Here is a 21,959-nt window from a genome sequence, read left to right as displayed (position 1 = left end):
TAAAAATAACACATTCTACACGTTATTTTAAAAGAGACTGACAGTACAAATTGTCTAAGGAAAATTAAATGACCTGACCCACAAAAAATTGCATTAATGTCTTTAATCAATAATGCACATCTTGATATTGGTACGCAGCAAGCTTATCTAAAAATATGCATGACTAACCAACAATAAAAATTAGGTGAACATCTATGTGTGTGTGTTTGTGTGTTAATAGTGATTTGTTGAGAAGTGTACATTTTCTAACCTAGGACTTTACTTTAAAATATGCTATTTCTTTTTTTAACATACATTCAATTCTATAATTTAGACATGTAAAGAATTGCTTTTCTGTTAATCTAAATAGTTAAGTGAAATAATTTATGAACAAAATGGTGTGTCCTGATTGAATAGAGACAGTTTTAAAACTGTTACTTCTACATGCCATCTGCATCACTGTTCTCCTCAACTTCAGTCCTGAAACATAACAGATTTCATTCTGAGGATTTTCCCCACTAGGAACAGCTGTAGCACACACTGGGATAGTGACATGGATTAAATTATCTGTGCAAAATAAAATGTACCTTCTGGGAGTAAATTGAGTAAACATGTCATATAAGATAACCTATAAAACCAATTTACTCTTGAGAAGACAGGCAGTCTGCTCATACCATAAGAATCATATAAAGCTTAACACGTTCCCTAAAATGACGTCGGCGGGAACCCTTCCTCCTTCAGACTGGACGTCATATGACGTCCTTGCATTCCCAGGCGGCTAGGGGGCGCGCGCACCGCATTGCTCGGGACACGATGCGTTGCCCGGTGGCCACGATGTGTAAACACACAGATCCATGTCCTGTCAGCGGTGAGGAGACACACGTGTGTTCCCAGAACAAAGTAACACACATCGGTCTCCTCCCCTTGTGAGTCCCCCTACAGTTAGAACACACTCTAGGGAACATATTAACCCATTCCTCACCCCCTAGTGTTTACCCCTTCCCTGCCAGTCACATTTACAAAGTAATCAGTGCAGTTTTTTAGCACTAATCGCTGTATAAATGTGAATAGTCCCAAAAATGTGTCAAAAGTGTCCGATATGCCCGCCGCAATGTCACGATCACAATAAAAATCGCAGATCGCCATAGTTCTATTCCCTATTTTGTAGATGCTAGAACTTTTGCGCAAACCGATCAAAATACGCTTATTGAGATTTTTTTTTTACCAAAAATATGTAGAAGAATACGTATCGGTCTAAACTGAGGAAAAAAATTTTTTTTTTTTTTTAAAAATATGATATTTATTAAATCAAAAAGTAAAAGATATTGGGCCAGATCCACGTAATGCGGCGCTTCTTTACGTCTGGCGTAGTGTATCTCAGATACACTACGCAGCCGTAACTTACAGCGTATTTCCCGTATCCACAAAGAATTTGCGCCGTAAGTTACGGCGGCGTAGTGTAACTGTCAGTGTAAGGGCGCGCAATTCAAATATATGAGATGGGGGCGTGTTTTATGTTAATACGTCTTGACCCGACGTAAATGACGTTTTTTTCTGAACGGCGCATGCGCCGTCCGTGGGGGTATCCCAGTGCGCATGCTCCAAATTAACCCGCAACAAGCCAATGCTTTCGACGTGAACGTCATTCTACGCAAAGCCCTATTCGCGAACGTTTTACGCAAACGACATACACGGCGGGAAATTCGACGCTGGGCCGACGTCCATACTTAACATTGGCTACGCCTCATATAGCAGGGGTAACGTTACGCCGAAAAAAGCCTTACGGAAACAACGTAAAAAAATGCGCCGGCCGGACGTACGTTTGTGGATTCACGTATCTAGCTTATTTGCATACTCGACGCGGAAATCGACGGAAGTGCCACCTAGCAGCCAGCGTAAATATGCACCTTAGATCTGACAGCGTACTAAGACGTACGCCAGTCGGATCTAGCCCAGCTTCAGGCGTATCTTGTTTTGTGGATACAAAACAAAGATACGGCGGAGCAACCTAGCAGTTACGTGGCGTATCAATAGATACGCCAGCGTAACTGCTTCGTGGATCTGGCCCATTGTGTTTTTTTTTCAAAATTGTCGCTCTTCTTTTGTTTTATAGCACAAAAAAAAAAAAAAAAAAGAGGTGATCAAATACCACCAAAAGAAAGCTCTATTTGTGAGAAAAAAAGGACGCCAAGTTTGTTTGGGAGCCACATCGCACGACTGCGCAATTGTCATTCAAAGTGCGACAGCGCTGAAAACTAAAAATTGGTCTGGGCAGGAAGGGGGTGAAAATGCCCTGTATTGAAGTGGTTAAAGTGATTGTAAAGGGGACAGGGTGGGGGTAAAATACCTAGGCATCACCCTTACACCAACAGTTGCTACCTGGTCAAGGCTAACTATACACCCTTTCTAGACAGGCTTAGGATCAAGCTCCAGGAACTGGCGAAAACAGAGCTATCTTGGTCAGGCAGATTGGCGGCCTTTAAGATGGTGGTACTGCCACAACTGATTTACATATTTAGGATGCTCCCTATTCCAGTGCCGAAATCCTTTTTCAACGCCGCACAATCACTTCTCAACAGGTATTTATGGCAAGGTAGGAAAGCTTGTTGTGCATTTTCTAAACTAATCAAGTCTAGACGGGCGGGGGGAGTGGGCATGGTGGTGCTGAGGGACTACTACATAGCGACTCTGCCAGCCCAAATCAAAACATGGTTTCCAAACTCGGGGCATAAAAGATGGTCGGAGTTAGAGAGTCATCAGATACCAGGACATGATCTATAAACTTTTCTATTAATGTCTCGTAGCATTCATTTACAACGAGACGAGTTCTCCCCGACGATTTTGGCGTCGCTCCAGGGGTGGGATGTACTTACCTCCATTAGTTTTCACCACCAGGCTTGCTCGAAAGTACCTGTTCCGATCCAGTGTTTAACCAGCGCAATCCCCAATATGAATATAGACGAATGGGCGGCCAAAGGGATAAGAGATGTAACAGACTTAATGGTAGGTCCAGCCCTAAAATCATTTTGTGCTGTTCAATTGGAATTTGGCTTATCGGCTAAAGATGTATACTCCTATTTACAAATTAGCCACCTTTTGCGAACTCATCCGATAAAGACCATCTCCTTGCCGTGGCAGGTTACCCTACTCTACACCAGCCCTACGGTCAAAACTAGGGGTATCTCTATGTTCTACATGTTGCTTAATGATTAGGAGGTCTTTACTAAATCCTCAGCAATACTAGCGTGGGAAAGGGAGTGGGGTAAAGAATATTCCCCTGAGCAATGGCAAAAAGGCTTTCAACATAACATATACAGCTACAAAGTGTGTGAACTTGTGGGAACTTAATCAGAAAATGTTATTAAGATGGTACCTGACCCCCTCTATAATAGTAAAATTCGCCCCACAGGTTTCGAACTGTTGCTGGAGGTTGTGTGGGAATCTGGGAACGTTGTTCCATATTTTCTGGGTTTGCCCTTCAGTGGCCAAATACTGGAAGGATGTCTTTCAAGTTATATTTAACGTCCTAGGTTTATCACTACCAATGGAGCCTGGCATGGCACTGCTTTCGTTGGGTATCGAATCTCTTCCCCCTGATAAAAGAATAATAGCCACACATATCCTCCTAAGTGCGAGACTAGTACTCGCCCATCACTGGAAACAAGTAAACCCCCCTCCATTACAAGAGGTGATCACGACCACCCACACCCATGTCACATATGAACTGCTATTCGCCTCCACGCACAATTCCTTACATAAAATACGCCCTCTGTGGCAATTATGGTTTGACTGGTACGAGCAATACAAACTTCCTTGATTAAAAAATCCCCAGATTACAAAATTTTGATTCTTTGACTATTTGATGCATTGACTAATGCCTCCATTGGTGTGATCAACGGCAGACGGAAGGTTATGTTTGTTTATTTTACTTTTGAACCTTGTTTCTACTGTTCTATGGTATTTTAATTTCTTTTATTTTATTATTCTTCTGTGATTTTCTTGGCTCATTAGGTCTACTAAAGTATTAGATCACCTCACTTGAGATTACATTGCTACGTATTGAACGTATATGTTGCTGTTGCATCAGCTATGGGCCTTGAGCCTTGTTTTTTGTTACTTGAAACATTTTCAATAAAAAACGTATTGAAAGTAAAAAAGTGATTGTAAAGGCTCCTTTTTAAAAAAATAACAAGCATGTTATACTTACCTTCTCTGTGCAGTTGGTTTCGCACAGAGCAGCCTGGATCCTTCTCTTCTTGGGTCCCTCTTTGCTGCTCCTAGCTCCGCCCTCCTTTGAGTGCCCCCTCAGACAGCAGCTTGCTACAGGGGTCACCCAAGCTGGGTCAGAGCTTTTTGTATCCATTCAGACACAGAGCCCTGGCTTGGCCCCGCCCACTCTATTGATAGAGCCTGATTGGCTGACTAACTTTGACAGCCGTGGGAGCCAATGGTGCCGCTGCTCTGTCTCAGCCAATCAGGAGGAGTGTACTGGATGGCTGAGGGGATCGTTGACATCCCTGGAAAGAGAAGGGGCTCTGGTAGGTAATTGTGGGGTGCTGGGGAGGCTGCTACACACAGAAGGTTTTTTATCTTAATGCATAGAACGCATTAAGATAAATAACCTTCTGCCTTTACAACTCTTTAAATTGTACTCGAAGGGCCGGATTCAGATACCTGAGCGTATCTGTCCGGCGTAACGTATCCTACATATGTTACACCGCTGTAACTTTGGGCGCAAGTTCCGTATTCAGAAAGAACTTGCGCCCTAAGTTACGGCGGCGTAACGTATGTGGGCCGGTGTAAGCCCGCCTAATTCAAATGGGGATGTTGGGGGCGTGTTTTATTTAAATTTGGCTTGACCCCGCGTATTTTACATTTTTTTTTAACGGCGCATGCGCTGTTCGTGAAAACATCACAGTGTGCATGCTCGAAAATCCGCCACAAAACGTCATTGCTTTCGACGTGAACGTAAATTATGTCCAGCCGTATTCACGAACGACTTACGCAAACGACGTAAAAATTTCAAAACTCGGCGCGGGAACGACGGCCATACTTAACATAGGATACGTCGCACATACCCCCCAAATAGCAGGGGTAAGTTTACGCCGGAAAAAGCCGAACGCAAACGACGTAAAAAAAAAAGCGCCGGGCGGTCGTTCGTTTCTGAATCGACATAAATAGTAATTTGCATATTCCTCACGTAAACAAACGGAATCGCCACCTAGCGGCCAGCCTGAAAATGCAGCCTAAGATACGACGGTGTAAGACACTTACACCTGTCGGACCTTAGGGATATATTTGCGTAACTGATTCTCTGAATTAGAGGCACATAGATACGACCGAGCGCACTCAGAGATACAACGGCGTATCAGGAGATACGCCGTCGTATCTCTTTCTGAATCTGGCCCATAGGGAACAAACCCAGGTACATGTGTCCTCTCTGACTTGTAACAGCCAAAAGACCCCAGAACCAGGGGTGATTGCTCTAATTTAGAAATATGTACAGGACTACATAGGGCTCCCTAGACTACTAAAAAAGCATTATACAGATTTACACACTTAATATGGAGTAAACAGACAGTACATCTGTGTTTCAGTGAGTTGCCAAAACAAATACAGCTGTACTGCAACGCATAAAATTAAAAATACTTGCAGCGCACTGAAAAAAAATATTCAGGTGCATGTTTTCTTCAATGATTGTGTACTGAGATCAATAAGCAAACTCGTTGCTACACTTATCAGTGAACAGAAATGTGTACACAAGGGTGAATGGGACCTCAAAGCTATGAGAAGTCTATCCTAAGCTTGGGTATGCATTGGTATGCATAAAAAACTGTTGTTTTGTATTACTTTATATAAATATGCACATTACTTTCAGATATTGGATAATAAATATATTATATATAACGTATAACAAAAAAATAGTGTATCTTGAAAAAGGTTTTAAAGGATAATAACTTTACATTACTTTTAAAGAGTAAATCTAGTCACAGGTTCAGGCAGAGAGGTCTGGCAACAGGTAATCAATCAGAGCAAGGTCAATAACACGCCAAGGGTCAACAGGTCGGAAAGATTCGGGTGGTCAGTAAAGCTGGGTCGGTAACAGGTAAAAGATTTCAGATGCAGGTTTTCAGACACAAGCTGCAGATCAGACAGCATTGTGTTGGTGCAGCTGGTGCTTTTATGCCAAAGCACGTGAGTGTTAGGCATATCTTTCTGGTGAGTGTTTGATTGGATGGGTGAAGGATTCACTGAACACTTTTGGTGTGGTGGAAGACTTGAAGATTCAAGGAACATATATCATTTATGAACTTTATGTTTATTACTTTTGTCACTAATTTCACAGGTTCTACACATTTATAATATCTTTGATAGTATTCGCAATATTTTTGATACTATTTCTGATTTATTTACTTATTTATTTACTTGATAGGTACTGTACTGTATTTACACACATTCACTGTTTGTAATAATTTATGCGCTGCTTATTATTTTTGACACTGATTTTGTTTTAGTGGTTGTTATATTTATTCACATTATGTAAAGCGGCAGCTATATTTTTTTGCCTAGTTTTCTTCCAACCAGTGCAGCGGTGGGAAATCAAGAGGGCGGGTTTATTTGATTACCATTCATCTATAGCAAAGTTTGTTGCCTGGGCATTTCTAGCCCTTGTTCTTAGCCTATTTTAAACCGGTATCAATAAAAGTGGCGTTGTCATCTTTGTAATTAATCTACGTCTTCACTTGATTTATGCCTATAAAGTCCAAGGGGGTTATTTCCTTCTGCACTTCTGTTTTTTGGATGTTGGCAGTTTCATACAATCAGCCCCAAACACCATTGTTCCTAAAATATTACTTATATTTTAGTGTGTGGACTTCAGTAGGTCAAGCAGGAAATTACATCTCTTGGCATGTTCTGTACACCAATGGTGTAAAGAATGCTTCCTGGTTGCCATATAGCATTGTATTTTACAGAAAATAACAGCTGCTGCAGAAAATGTTTTTTTTTTATTTGCTATATTTTTTTTTATGAAAGTAGAGTTACACTTTACATGTCACCTTAACATTTTATAACATAAATGTATTTAATAAAATATAAGCTATATTCATAGTTTCCAATATTTACAAGTGGATTGTGTAGAACTATTTATGTACAAATAAATGTGAACTATATTTTAGCTGTTGCTGATGCACTCATTTGTTTTGAGGAGTTTTAGTAGATAAAATGGCATAATGCATTCATTAAACGGTTGTATCTAGATTTACTCACGGCTTTTTAACCTTCAACCAAATTGTATTTTCTCTAAGTAATTCAGAACTGCCAGGACTGAATTCCAGCTGAGCTTGTCTTAGATTATTGACCAGATGGTGTTAGAAAAAAATACTTTGCCTTTAAAAATGAACATGAAAATTGCTCCAAAGGGACACCAGCTTTCTAAACTGCTGTTTATAAATCTACTTAAATTTCACCAAGCAAAAAGTATAGAGAAAAAAATAAATAGTCCCTATCCCATAACAGCTTAACTTGAATCATAAATGTGTAATAAATTTCAGGTGGGACTAAAAAGTCTTACATTTGGGTGTGCTTAAGTAATTACTTGTCTTATTCACGGTGCTCTGCTTACTCCATGAGAAATCAAAGCATTTAATATTTGATATAATAAAAGCAGTTTAAAGTCAGGAAAATAACAGAGATATTAGAGGTTTTAAATGTAGAAAGTGTAATGCGTTGAAGTAATTCCTTTTTCTAACCTGAAAAAAAACTATTTGGACTTTGGAACACTCAAGGTTTTACTAATTAAACCCATGGTATTGCATACCATTGCTGGTGCTATCTACATAATGTTTATGAAATTAAGCAATTTTTTAAAAGATTTCTTTGAAAGGTCTTATATTATATTTGTCTTCATAACGTAAGCAAAGCTAACAAGTGTAAAAGCAGGTTTTCATTAGGTGGGGAATTCACACAGCTCAGTAAGGTCTTGAAAGCCTATTTAACCACTTAAGCCCCGGACCAATATGCAGCCTAAAGACCCAAGGTGTTTTTACAGTTCGGGACTGCGTCGCTTTAACAGACAATTGCGCGGTCGTGCGACGTGGCTCCCAAACAAAATTGGCGTCCTTTTTTCCACACAAATAGAGCTTTCTTTTGGTGGTATTTGATCACATCTGCGGTTTTTAGTTTTTGCGCTATAAACAAAAATAGAGCGACAATTTTGAAAAAAAAGCAATATTTTTTACTTTTTGCTGTAATAAATATCCCCCAAAAACATATATAAAAACATTTTTTTTCCTCAGTTTAGGCCGATACGTATTCTTCTACCTATTTTTAGTAAAAAAAATCGCAATAAGCGTTTATCGATTGTTTTTGCGCAAAATTTATAGGGTTTACAAAATAGGGGATAGTTTTATTGCATTTTTATTTTTATTTTTTTTTTTACTACTAATGGCGGCGATCAGCAATTTTTTTCATGACTGCGACATTATGGCGGACACTTCGGACAATTTTGACACATTTTTGGGACCATTGTCATTTTCACAGCAAAAAATGCATTTAAATTGCATTCTTTATTGTGAAAATGACAGTTGCAGTTTGGGAGTTAACCACAGGTGGCGCTGTAGGAGTTAGGGTGCACCTAGTATGTGTTTACAACTGTTTGGGGGTGTGGCTGTAGGAATGACGTCATCGATCGTGTCTTCCCTATAAAGGGAATGACGCGATCGATGCGCCGCCATAGTGAAGGACGGGGAAGCCGTGTTTACACACGGCTCACCCCGTTCTTCAGCTCCGGGGAGCGATCGCGACGGAGCGGCTATAAACAAATAGCCGCGCCGTGGTCCCGGATCGCTCCCCAAACGGACCCGACCTCCGCATGTAGCGGGGGGGTCCCGATCGGACCCCCCACCCGCTAATAGGCGAGGACGTACGTGTACGCCCATGTGCCTGTACGTGCCATATTGTGGACGTATATGTACATGCGGGGGTCGGGAACTGGTTATTATTCATTCCACTAGAAGTAGGAGAAGTACAATATTATTCAGCAGTGATGGAGAAATGAACTACAATAGTCTCAGGACTCGTCTGCTATAAGTGTTACATTTAAAAACGTACTTTACTAATCCATTAGTGATTTAACACCAATCATTAGGCTTTAAACTCTTTTTTTATATATTTTCTTATTTAAAGATGTGACACAGATAAAAATATAGAGACAACTTTGCATTGCATAGAAATGGTAACAAGCGCAATAAGCACAACCATACAAAAAAATTGCATGTGAGTGTAGGGAAGCCTTCAATCAGGCTCAAACCACCAACTGAAGTCCAATACAGGGTGAATATATGATTCTGTGGCCATAACGTTTTGTTTTTTTAGTTTAAAAGGAGATATGGAGAAGGGAAAGAAGGAGAAGAAGGAAAATATAAGAGAAAGAGAGCAGAGAGAAGTAAAAAAAAAAGAGGGTGGAATGGGGGCATCACCAGGGAGCCTAGATTGATAGCACTAAATAAGCAATGGAGATCTCAGATGATGGATCCTAACGTGTATTGGAGAAATTCATCAGAGAAGTGAAAGAGATCCCAATAAAACCATCTGGACTTATGTTCCTCTGACTTATTTTGCAAAGCAAAGGTCGGATATTCCATTTTCTCAAGGTCCTTCACTCTTGCGAGCAACTGGGCCACCATGAGTCCCTCTGGGTCTTGCAAAAAAAAGAGTCAGTGAGACCAGGTATAAAGTCCAGATGACCAGCAAGTGGCATCATTGGGGATGGAAAACTTTTCAGTGAGGATAAACAGAAAAACCTATTCGGTTCCACAAAAGTAGGGTCAATCAGTGATGAGTTTTCCCTGCCCAAGGTAGACCAGCAAATGGGGGCTGGCAAATCTCTTGTTCCAGCAATACCCAGAGTTTTAAGTCACTGTGTCGGCATCAGTCCACAACGCTGGTCATATGTATAATATAGGGCTGGGTCCGGAAACCAGAGACTGCCCTTAATCTTCGGTCATAGTAATAATGAATCTGATGAATATTGAACGTACAGCGCAAAAAAACATCTGTAGTATTTTGACAGGCAGTGCCTGCAATATGTAACAAAAGTCTGGGCATTGAGTATATTACCACGGCCGAACCGGGAAAGGGCCAGAGTCCTACTTTTTAAGATTAGCAGTAAGCATAAATATGAGAGGCTGGTAGTTGAGTGGAATAATGTCATGCATGTTCGCGAAAAATTTTGTTTCCAGGTATTGAATAGAGTTGGCAGCCCACTTGAATGGTAAAAAGGGGCGTAGGTTTAAAATGGTAGAGTCTGACAAGGAGACATTCAGGGCCTCTGAATTTTGCTGATTAACCTTAAAATTAGACAGGGTACCATAGCGCTTCAGCTCATTTAACAGGGACGATAAAGAAGGGGCTTAGTAATATAAAATAAAAGGTCGTTGATGTAGGTCGCCACTTGGTGTTAGTATTTGCCTGATTGAATGCCTTTAATGGACTGATTACCTCTGATGTTGTGTAAAAAAAAAAGGTTACAGGGAAAGAACAAATAGCAATGGAGATTGGTGCCTTTCGAAATTGAGAAAGGGCTGGAGTTGTAGCCATTTACCCATTTACCCGTATTGTAGCTTTGGGATTATCATAAATGGTCGATATCCATGACAGGATGGGATCCGGCATTCTCACTAAATTGAGTGTCTCCTGGAGAAAAGTCCACCCTGTCAAAAGCCTTCTCGCCATCTGTGGACAGGAGCAGTAGGGGAATACAGGATGACACGAGAAGTGCAGGAAAGTATGTCTGAGAGCGCTTGACTTGTAAAGCATTGGCCAGTAGTCGACCACATTTATCACCCTATTCGTAAAATGAATGACGGGCCTTTAACAGTACATGTTTCACTTTGTACATGGAATGATCCTGTACAGCCTCCTTCCTTCTTTGGAAGGATTTATTCTACTGGATTGCATTTATCTTTTTCTCTTTGTTTCTCTCGTCCACCTCTAAACACTTTTGTACCCTTTGCCTACCCTTTTTTCTCTACCACATTTTTCCTCCCACCCTGATTCAAAAGTTCACCTTCCATTTAATTCCTGATATGTGTTGATAACATCTGAAGCCTCCTAAGGTTGGTCATGATAGAGATACACAATGTCTGGGTTTGATGATACTTCCCCTTTTTTTATCAAAATTACTTGGATAGAAGTTTCTTTTTTTTCTCTGTTTACGTAGAACTAGGTTTTACCATTTTAATGTTTGTATTAGGTACTGTATAGCTTTATCACAGCTACAAATTCTTTGTGAAAAGGCCCCATATGATGGCTATACTCTGAAATTAATACTGAACACGTCCTCTACTAATCAAGTGACATTCTAGTTTGATTGTTAGTAAAATTCTAGCTCAATTTTGTTTTTCAAATTGAAATTCTTTAATGGAGTTACAGCCATTCACAGCTGTTTTCCAAAAGTTTCCAGCAAGCTTTCTGTTGGATATGGCGATAAATTAATAATCTCCCAGTGGAGTCAAATGAACACTATAAATATCATTCTATCCTCTCTGTGAACAATGAAGATTGAATGAGAAAAGTACATGTTTCCATTTGTTCATCCATAATGTAAAAATGTATAAAATAGAGTTGTACTAGCTAGACTGCAGTGTCCACATGACATGTCTACAATATAACTGTTATAGTTTAATATGTATGCAGCATTAAGGATCAAAGGAAAAGTTGACAATACAAAATGTAATAATTATATGTTTAATCTCAAAGCATGAAAGTTGAACTTCACGTAAATATAAAAGACACTAATTTGCAGCTCTGTATTCATAGCACCGCAGTACTTCTTGTTATTAAAATGTTTAACCACTTAAGCCCCGGATCATTTTGCTGGTCATTGACCGGGCCACTTTTTGCGATTCGGCACTGCGTCGCTTTAACGACAATTGCGCGGTCGTGCGACGTGACTCCCAAACAAAATTGACGTAATTTTTTTCCCACAAATAGAGCTTTCTTTTGGTGGTATTTAATCACCTCTCCGTTTTTTATTTTTTGCGCTATAAACAAAAATAGAGCGATAATTTTGAAAAAAAAAGAATATTTTTTAATTTTTGCTATAATAAATATCCCCCAAAAATATATAAAAATAATATTTTTTTCCTCAGTTTAGGCCGATACATATTCTTCTACATATTTGCCGTAAAAAATTAGCAATAAGCGTTTATTGATTGGTTTGCGCAAAAAGTTATAGCGTCTACACTATAGGGGATAGTTTTATGGCATTTTTATTAATAATTTTTTTTACTAGTAATGGCGGCGATCTGTGATTTTTATCGGTACTGCGACCTTATGGCGGACACATCAGACACTTTTGACACATTTTTGGGACCATTGGCATTTTTATAGCGATCAGTGCTATAAAAATGCATTTATTAATGTAAAAATGTCACTGGCAGGGAAGGGGTTAACACTAGGGGGCAATCAAGGGGTTAATTATGTTCCCTCATTGTGTTCTAACTGAAGGGGGGGTGGGACTGATTAGGGGAAATGACAGATCGCTGTTCATACTTTGTAGATCAGTAATTTCTCCCCCTGAAAGAACCGGGAGCTGTGTGTTTACACACACAGCTCCCGTTTCTCACTCTGTCACGACCGATCGTGGGTGCCTGGCGGTGATCACGCCTGCCAGGCACTCGTATCAGCACCAGGGGCGAGCAGGCCCTAGTGGCCGCAATGCAAAATCATGTTATATTACGTGATTTTGCGCAGCCGAGCTGACTTGCCGCCGTAAAACTGTGGTGGGTGGTTGGCAAGCAGTTAACTTCTGGTGCAATGTTTTCCAGTATCAGATGTACTGTCCTCAGTGCTAGTCTCTGCATATGTGGCAGTATATAGCTTCAGCTTCCTGTACTTGCAGTACTTCTTCATACCTCCCAACTTTCTGAAATGGGAACGAGGGACACCTATTAGAAAAAGTATGGTGGCATAGGACACACACCCTGCCACTCCCCCTTAAAGGCGAATTGTACAAACAAAATGGTTGGCTAAACCCACAAGTGCTTTTTTACAACTAATCTTCTTTTATATTGGCTTTTGGAATTTACAAATGCAGCAATGGGAAACACTTTTTGATAGATAAGCAGTGCATTTTATATACAACTATGAAGATCAGACCAAAATGAGGGACACATGAGGAGGAAAGAGGGACAGAGGGACTTTGTTCCAAATCAGGGACAGTCCTTCAAAATCAGGGACAGTCCTTCAAAATCAGGGACAGTTGGGAGCTATGCTTCTTACCTGTTGATCCACCAGTATTTCTCCCTTCGGTTAATTTTTGCCCCCGCAGTAGTCTGATTACACTGCAAGACCCATTCTGATGCCGCATACACACCATCACTTTATGTGATAAAAAAAAAACGACATTTTTAAAAACGTCAATTTAAATGACCGTGTGTGGGGGAAAACGTTGTTTTATGTCTTGTGAAAAACAACAAAAAAAAATTGAAGCATGCTTCAATTTTATGTGTCGTTTTCAAAACGTTGTTTTTGTTTCACAAAAATTGACCGTGTGTAGCAAAAAACAACGTTTAAAACAACGTTTTTAAACCCGCGCATGCCCAGAAGCTAGTTATGAAGCGAGCTTCAATGGAAAAAAGTGGTGAACGTAACCTCGCTTTGCTAGAGCATTGTGAAAAAACAATGGTGTGTAGGCAACGTCGTTTTTGAAAATTGAAGTTTCAAAAACGTCGTTTTTTACTTCACAGAAAATATCGTTTTTTTCCATCACATAAAGTGATGGTGTGTACGCGGCATAAAACTCCAGCACAATTATCACCCTTTCTCCCAGGTTTTTTCTGTATAAATTACAAGGCTGCTTAGGCATGTCAGTGGTTCCCCTAACATACAGGCATTGTCACTGTGGAAGAAGCTGACAAAGACTGCAGCTCCAGGAGACTGGAATATCTAGTGAGCATGCCATAAGGTATTATTATTATTATTCACGATTTATATAGCGCCAACAGTTTACGCAGCACTTTACAATGTAGAGGGAGGACAGCACAATTACAGTACAATTCAATACAGAAGGTAAAGGAGGGCCCTACTTGTAAAGCTTACATTCTAAAGGGAGGGGGTGGTGATACAAAAGGTAATAGCTTCAGAGTGATTTGATGGGGGAAGCTCTGAACTGAGATAAAGTTCTGCTGATTTATATCATCCAATCATGTATAAACAAAAATTCTGTTTTTTTTCCCCTTGCATGTCCCCCTCAGATCTACAGCGACTGCACTTCCAAGTGCACTTGTAGTAAAAAGTGGATTTGCCTTTAGTAAATAAAGCCCCCAGTCTCATAGGGGTTCATTTACTAAAAGTGAATAGGTTTTTCACTTTGCAAGGCCCCAGAGCTTAGTGATTTGGTAAAATTTCACTTTGAAAAGAATATCCAATCATGAGCAAGGAAAGAGACTGGAGGATAGGAGTCGGCAGAGCTTCACCTCACTTGCAAGGGAAAATTCTCTTCTTAGGCCTTGTACACATGACCGAACATATCCGCTGAAACTGTTCCGCAGACCAGTTTCCGCGGACATGTTTGGTCGTGTGTAGGGCCGACCGGACAGTTTTCCAGCCTAGCGGACAGGTTTCCAGCGGACAAAAGTTTCTTAGCATGCTAAGAAACTTGTCCGCTGGAAGCCTGTCCGTCGGACATGTCTGATGGTCAGTACGACTCATCGGACATGTCCGCTCGCCCGAAATCCCACGCGTGCATCGAAGTGATTCGACGCATGAGTGGAAGCATTGAACTTCCGCGTCAGAGAACGTCGGTGTCGTATACGTCAACCATCATACAACCATCATACCAAAATCTCCGAGCGGACATGTCCGATGAAAACGGTTCGCGGACCGTTTTCATCGGACATGTTTGCCCGTGTGTACGAGGCCTAAGTGAAACTTCCCTTGCAAGGTGAACAGCCTATTTGCCTTTTGTAAATCAACCCAATAGTTTGACTTACTTACTTAAGACAATGATTGGTTATTAATTTATTTACAGATACAATTTTTTTGCATATATCTGAAACCTTATTGCAATTCACCTACTTTAGTAAGTGTGGTAAATTAAGTTAACATTTCATTTTCTATTATGTAAATCTAAATGATAAATATATACTGAACGACAAACAGAATGATTAATGATTTACCAGAAACAGCTTCAATCATTTCCCCTTTTTCAATTTAGATGTGGAACAGGTTTAATTAATCACCGTGGGGGATCTCTACTCAGGTGACATAGCTTTCCTCTTGCCAAACCAAGCAGGTACGTACCACTTTCTAGATAATAAACAATGTCTATTACATTCACATAATCATAGGCAATGGTCTGGATTACGCTTCTATGATAAAATTCTTGCCTTAAACTTAAACATTATTCTACTAAGCATGTCATTCATCAAAATCTTCTAAAGGTTAACAAGACATTAATCACATTCAAATAAATTAAAGTTTAGCTCACTTAAATGCCTTTTAGCTGCCTGCATTAGTCTTTTGAAAAATCAGACATCACAGATAGCCTTATTTAATGATCCTCAAATGTGGTTCTCTTGAATTACTAGAAATAAATCAATGTATAGTTATATGTGATATCTTATAATTTCTTCAGAAATTCTATATTATTAGAAGACTATAGATGTGTGAAAAGAGTGCACTATATAACAAAGGTGTTGTCAGGGTTCATCTAATAAGGCATCGCCAGTGTGCCTTCAATAGGGATGGGAGCATGCAGTGGCGTTTAGACCAATACAACCAAATACAATTCTTGCTTTTAGTTGGCCCTATGCTAGCCTCCCCTAATTTATCCTTACATTTTTTTTATTAGCTGTATTATGATACAAAGTACATTTTTGGTGCATTATTCCTTTATTTCTTTACTAGTGTTGCTCACGAATATTCGCATTGCGAATATTCGACTCGAATATAGCATATTCGAGAAATCGCGCTATATTTCGAATTTCGCGGTGAATATTCGCAATTCCGAATATTCGCATTTTTTCAATTTGATTTTTAAAACAGATCACATCCTATCGACGTCTAAAAGCATTGCTGGTATGATTAGAGACCCTGGGCCGAGTAGCTAAGCTGAGGCGATCCTTTTATGTTGCCAAATTGAAAAAAAAAACATTGCGATTTTTCGCTATTGCGAATGCGAAAATGATTGCGAATTTTCGATAACTGTGGTAGGAGAACTCTGATTGTCTCTGATGCAAAAGGGGGGGGGGCTTTGTGTATGTTTCTGTTATGAATATTTGTATGTTTGATATTATTTTTTTTTGTAAGAAGGAAAAAATTGCGCATAGCTTAAAAAAAGGGGAGAATACAGCAGCAACTCAAAAATGTTATACAACATAATTTAATACAAGACAGAAAATGGAGTCGCTCTACAAGAATAAAAAATATGTCTAGTGACAAGACATGTGGGCAAATTATAAAATAAGCAAGCGCAAATAACTTGTGAAATACACAGTGAAACAAATATATAAAGAAATATAGTCCCAATAATAGAAAAATAATCTTTCATAAAAATGTCTTTGATATGTGAAGTGAAAAAAAGTCCAAAGCATGCAGCATGAACGTGTTCAATCTTCAAGGTGTTTGATTGACAAACGGCTGTGACAGATGGATAGAGTAAAGAATCACCACCAATGCAAAACACTTTTTATTTTGTATTGTAAAATATCAAGAATATTCTGAGCCAATCAGAGTGCTCCTTCTGCATTTGCCGAATATTCGCAATTATTTTGTATTGTAAAATATCAAGAATATTCTGAGCCAATCAGAGTGCTCCTTCTGCATTTGCCGAATATTCGCAATTATTTTGTATTGTAAAATATCAAGAATATTCTGAGCCAATCAGAGTGCTCCTTCTGCATTTGCCGAATATTCGCAATTATTTTGTATTGTAAAATATCAAGAATATTCTGAGCCAATCAGAGTGCTCCTTCCGCATTTGCCGAATATTCGCAATTATTTTGTATTGTAAAATATCACGAATATTCTGAGCCAATCAGAGTGCTCCTACAGCATTTGTCGAAATTGCGCAGTAAATATCGCATTCGCATGTTGCGATATTTCGATAAAATATCACGAATATTCTGAGCCAATCAGAGTGCTCCTACAGCATTTGTCGAAATTGCGCAGTAAATATCGCATTCGCATGTTGCGATATTTCGATAAAATATCACGAATATTCTGAGCCAATCAGAGCGCTCCTCCAGCATTTCTCGAAATTGCGCAATAAATATCGCATTCGCATGTTGCGATATTTCGATAAAATATCACGAATATTCTGAGCCAATCAGAGTGCTCCTACCGCAGTTATAAAAAAATCGCAATTATTTTCGCATTCGCAATAGCGAAAAATCGCAATCATTTAATTTCGATAAAATATCACGAATATTCGAATTTAGCGAATATATCTCGAATATTCGAATATATATTCGAGATATATCGCGAAATCGAATATGGCATATTCTGCTCAACACTATTCTTTACCGGGCATACAACATTAGTCAATCTGTGTCTATTGGTGGTGTATGAGTTGGTATTGCTGGGCCATCTGTTTTCATCCAGTCCGGGAACTGCGATGCTCACAGAGGGCTTTCTCCCTTCCCCTGCCTCTTTAGACGCCTCTGGGGGGGGGGTGCACCGTCACTGTGCATTGACGTCACAATACACGACATGCGGCCTCCATCTCCGCGAGCACCATGGGAGGTTGCAATGACGCAGGGCGATTGGCCACCTAGGGGATGGCTCCTCCCTCTCACACTGAAGGTGTGCGCGACTTTGGGGGTTGCTATGTGGTGGCACCTATATACGCTTCTCCCTTGGGTAGGCTGGGCACACAGGGCTCTCTTTCACACACTGTGTATCACCATGGGTCACGGTCCTCCTTTCTCTTCCTAATACCAGGTATTTTTTGGAATCATACATGATGTCTGTTTTCTTCATCCTATCCTTGTTTCCTTGGGGTTTTGGTGGTCCAATTTTCCACTTCCATTCACCTACCTTCTATTCTGTTTCGCCCCAATTGCAAACCTTTGCACCTATCAATTTTATTATGAGCACTGTTTTTTTTTTATCAACCATGATATTATTTCTTTCACATTTCACAAAGGTCCCACTTGATTGGCAGCGCTCATTCCCATTTTATACTAGAAGTGCTCTGTGGACCCATATCCATCTTGGATGCTGTCTGTGTCGGTTGCTATCGCTGAGCTTGCCACCACAGCTCCCCGTCATTATGTCCCCAGATGGCTCACGAACTTCAGCACTGTACCATTAATGTACAGACTTTTGTAAGTTTCCATCTAGGGGGGGAATTTGTATCCCACCCCCTTATACAATGCTGTGAAAAAGTATTCTGATTTTTTTTATTGCATATTTGTCACACTTAAATGACTCAGATCATCAAACAAGTTTTATTATTACACAAAGATAACCCAAATAAATACAAAATGCAGTTTTTAAATGATAGTTTCATTTATTAAGGCAAAAAAGCTGTCCAAACCTGCCTGGCTTTATGTGAAAAAGTAATTGTCCCCTAAACCTAATGAATGGTTGTGCCAGCCTTGGCGGCAACAACTGTGGTTAAGCATTTGCAGTAATGGGCAATGAGTCTTTCATATTGCTGTGGAGCAATTTTTCCCCCACTTTTCTTTGCAGAATTGTTTCCAGCATGAACAGCCTGTGTAAGGTCATGATACAGCATCTCAATTGGATTTAAGCCCAGGCTTTGACTAGGCCACTCCAAAACCTAAATTTTGCTTTGTTTGAACCGTTTGAAGGTGAACTTACTGTTGTGTTTCGGATCATTGTCCTGCTGCATAACCCAAGTGCACTTGAGCTTGAGGTCACAAACTGATGGCCAGACATTCTCCTTTAGGTCTTCCGGGTAGAGCTCAGAATGCTTGTCATGCTCTTGGAGTCATTTTTGTAGGCCAGCCACTCCTGAGAAGGTTCACCACTGTTCCAAGGTATCTCTATTTGTGGATAATGGCTCTCCCCATGGTTCACTGGCATTCAAAAGCCTTAGAAATGGCTTTGAAATCCTTCCTAGACCAATACAAGTTTGTTTATAATCTGTTCTTGATTTTTTTTTTAGGATTGTGGCATGATGTGTGGATTTTTGTGATCTGTTAGCTTGCTTTACTTTGTCAGACGGCTTCTATTTATGTGATTTCTTGATTCAACAGGTCACACAGGAATTAGCTCTGAGTGTGGTTAGTGAAATTTAACTCAGCTTTCCCAAAAATTGTAGTTAATCACAGTTCATTCATGATTCAGTATGGGAGGGGGCAATTACTTTTTCACATAGGGCCAGGCAGCTTTGAACAATATGAAATATATGGACCAGGAGTAGGATGATTTACCTGCATTTGGGCCAGTTTGGCTGAGTGATGTGTGCTGGGCGTGTGTTTAGTTGCTTGTTGCTGGTTTTGTTTTCATATTAGGTCTGTGAATATTTGTTGGATGTGAGTCAGCACCTTTATTCCCATGGCCCCTTTTGCACAGTTAGTATTGGTACACTCAGTGATACTCCCTGGCATTTCTTGCAGTTATTCAGGTGTGGCTGGTCGTGGCACTCTTCTCCCCTCTGGGTGGTCTACTGACCAGAAGACCACCCTCTTATGTTGCTACACAGGGGTTGGTGTATAGGTCCTGTGTGGACATCCTTCTTGGAGTTATTGGTTAACATTTTCAAATCATAGTGGTAAGCCCAAATGGCTATGATACATGTAATATGGAATAAAATTGTTACAATATTTGTACTGTCAAAATGTTTCTTAATTTTCAGATTATTCCATACTGACCCTGATGAAGCAGTAATGGACTTCGAGATGCGTTGGCAATAATCAATGGAATACAGCAACAAGTTTTGTTATCTTTTGTATTTGCATTGGTTTTAAAAATGATGTACAGCATATTATATGTGATTCATCGGTGGTTATACATTATTCCACTATTTGTTTTAATGGGAACAGATAAATCATGTTTTAAATATATATGTTGTCAGTTTTGGTATGACGCCTTAAAAGTCCCTTATTTCAGAAGGATATTCTCCTTCTGTCCTTGTGTAGTCTTGTTAGCGTTTGGGATGTGGCAACGTACACTTACTACTTAAAATGTGGTCATTGACTTTGTATTTGAAATCCTGACCCTTCGTCTACTCTAGTGCAGGATACGTATCTGTTTATCTATCAAGCCTGGTGTATAAAAGTATTGGAAATACAGCCGCTCAATAACTTTGCCCATTAACAAAAAATGTATTCTCCTGAATATTGTATGTTCATTTATCTGAGCTACAGGAAAACATCCAAATAGAAAGCCCAAGGAATCATGATTCATGAATTGAATAGACAACTGAGCATAGCTATGCTCTGGAGAATAACATTTCCAATTAGCCTGTTAATCTTATTTTCAAACTGATTTGCTCATCACCAGTGTAAAAAACAGTAACAGCAAGCAATGGAGGCACTGCAGAGAGCACAGCTTCTCACAGTTCTGTATGGTTGAGTGAAGCCCAGCAGTCTTTTTTTTTTAGGTTATTTGGTGTGGGGCAGCTTGAATAAATGTTAAACCAAAGTAACTAATGTAATTCATTTTGGTGCCATAGCCCAGTAGGTTCTGGAAAGAAATGTCTATAAAGTGTTTTAATCAATGTTTTAAAAAAACATATTGATATATGGCTGACATAAATAAACAATACTTTAAATGGTAACTCCATTGTTAATAGAAAAAAAAAATGTTGTAATTTAACGTTATTAAAAATTATCTTTCCTTTTCAAATTGCAGCTGCTGTGATTTTCTGTAAAATTCAATGTAATATAACAACCAGGTGTCTGAACCAAAAATCTGCACTAAGATACATATTTAGGCACCCCCTGCAGTAGGAATACTGGATCTGTTTTGGTGAGATACTCCCTAATGTTTAAATACTTCCAGTGAGATGCACGCTGGCCAGCTTTTCTCATTAGAACACAAATGCCTTGTACACACGATCTGAATTTCCGATGGAAAAAGTCTGATGGACTTTTTCCATTGGATATTCCGATCGTGTGTAGCCCCATCGAGTTGAAATTCCGATGAATTCCATCAGAGTTTAGATATAGAACATGTTCTATTTTTCTCCAATGGAAGGCCGATGAGATTTGGCCGGGCAAAAGCCTGATTGTGTGTACGCGGCATAAGAGTGTACCAGGTGATTATATTGAAACAGTCCCTCCCATTCAGATTCAGTCTGCAAAGAACATGGTGAAACATACAGCTATTTTGTCAGGGAATTCCCGTAAGATGCTTTGCACATAGACGTGCGCAAGCGCATAGTCTTTGCCATAGAATGGCTCACAGATGCGCGCCAGAGCTCGCAATTGCGGGCACGCATGCGCACAGATACGGGCACGCGCGCACACGTACGAGCCTAATTCAGTTTGGCGCCAGACAGCCTATTTAAAGGGTGTCTGGGCTCTTGTGCCCTTGCTGACTGATCTTCAGCTTGTTTCTGTAATCCTGCTTGATCCTGTATGTTTTCCCAGTATTCTGACCAGGCTCCGTTCCTGACTCTGGCTCTGTCTACGATTCGGTACCTCACTGCCCGCTTGCTGACGAACCTGGCTATCCCTGAGACCTTGCTCTTGTCTATGCCCCTGGTCACTGTTAACCCTCGGTTACCTGCCTGGCTTTCACCTGTTCATGCGCAACTCATCACGGACTACTCCAGGCCGCTGAACCCTGCCAAGCTGTTCCCCCGGGACCCCCGGCTCCAGGCACTCGTGTCCCTCCTGTCCTTCGGCTTCCTCTGTTTCACCTTCAGCGGAGCCAGGACAGGAGATATAAGAGAGGCCGACCTCATCAATTTAGTCTCCCATCCGATCCCTGACATATTTCTTTAGAGCAACAAAAAGATAAGAATCTGCCACAGGGTTTGTCAAAGACCCTGCAATCTA

General features: G+C 40.1%; 1 long non-coding RNA gene across 1 annotated transcript; it reads left to right on the top strand.

The window, feature by feature from the left end:
• The first annotated feature begins 15,197 nt into the window (after positions 1 to 15,197).
• Positions 15,198 to 20,731, top strand: LOC120930322. The gene is made up of 3 exons (XR_005747704.1): positions 15,198 to 15,277; positions 18,131 to 18,311; positions 19,811 to 20,731. It is a non-coding gene; the product is annotated as an uncharacterized LOC120930322 (long non-coding RNA).
• Positions 20,732 to 21,959: the final 1,228 nt, after the last annotated feature.

Source organism: Rana temporaria, chromosome 3 (genome assembly GCF_905171775.1).
Source record: "Rana temporaria chromosome 3, aRanTem1.1, whole genome shotgun sequence".
NCBI classification, from domain to species: domain Eukaryota; kingdom Metazoa; phylum Chordata; class Amphibia; order Anura; family Ranidae; genus Rana; species Rana temporaria.
Note: the sequence above shows the minus strand (reverse complement) of the source record. Positions and strands in the feature narration are given on the sequence as shown.